The sequence below is a fragment of the Phalangium opilio genome, unplaced genomic scaffold (assembly GCF_054372755.1).
Source record: "Phalangium opilio isolate 3A_F unplaced genomic scaffold, DU_Popi_V2 ptg000003l_1, whole genome shotgun sequence".
NCBI lineage: Eukaryota > Metazoa > Arthropoda > Arachnida > Opiliones > Phalangiidae > Phalangium > Phalangium opilio.
In genome coordinates, this window is record NW_028324145.1 from 13,485,558 (window position 1) to 13,486,595 (window position 1,038).

At 34.5% G+C, this 1,038-nt stretch overlaps 1 long non-coding RNA gene across 1 annotated transcript in view; it reads left to right on the forward strand.

Annotated features, from left to right (window-relative positions):
* LOC149717977 (uncharacterized) overlaps window positions 1-1,038 on the forward strand; it is a 133,627-nt gene that overhangs the window by 33,982 nt on the left and 98,607 nt on the right. The window lies entirely within an intron of this gene.

Here is a 1,038-nt window from a genome sequence, read left to right on the forward strand (position 1 = left end):
GCTGTCAATGGGTTTTCTGCTCCTAAAGCTATCTTCTTATTTTTTTCCTTTTGCCAAATTGAAACGAGTGTCCGACGTTCGAACCCTTGGCTAGCTATGGCTGTTTTTCTTATTTTTCCTTGAAAGGGGGGGGGGTGAGTTTATTGCATCCCGATAGCCTTTTTTTGCCACTGAATCTGACACGGATTTACAAGAGGGAAAAGGGATAGGGTGAAAAAGGAAGAAAAACACGTCGGTGTAAATGTAATGTATTTTTTTGTCCTTCCACTACCCTCCTTCCCGTTGCTTGCAAAAGAAATTGACCCAGCATGGTGGTATCATAAGTATCATAACATTATAAGTCTCCGTGTAGTATAAGGTTAACGTGTACGACAGTATTGAAGTCATAAAGTAATCTAATTTGCATATTATTATTATTATTTTCATGGCAGTGCTTCTTTATTATTACCACTTAATTTTAATGTAATTCCTTATGTTTAGTTTATTGTAAAAATCTTATGTCAAGGTCCCAACGTAAATTCAATGAATTCTGAATTTCTGATCAAATTACTTCTGGGTAATCCCATACCGTTTCAGTTGCTCCAACCGAAGAATATCTAGTTTCCTCAAAAGGCAATCTCGATATTTCGAGTTTTATTGAATATGCAAAGCTAAAATGCATTCGAAGCTTCAAAAGTTTGAAGGTAGTTCATACGGTGTTAAGTTTCTTTTTCAGAATTTTGCAGTCTATTTTTAGAATTCGTCCAAACTTTCTAGAGTAGTAAATCCGTTTGTTAAGCTGCTTGGAAACCATGCATCACATTTCGTAGGAGGTCGATTTGCTCTAGAATTGGAAATTTCGAAATAAAGACATAAAAGATGAACGCTTACTTTTCAGAATGAAATTTTAAGATTTGTGTATTTTTCAATTTTCAAGCTAGATTAATCAATCGTTTTCTCAAAATAGCATCCAGTTTTAAGGTGTTTCGACTTCTCCCCCCCTCCTGTAAATCTTTCTTAATTATGTGCTTAATTCGATAAATAATTAACTATATACAT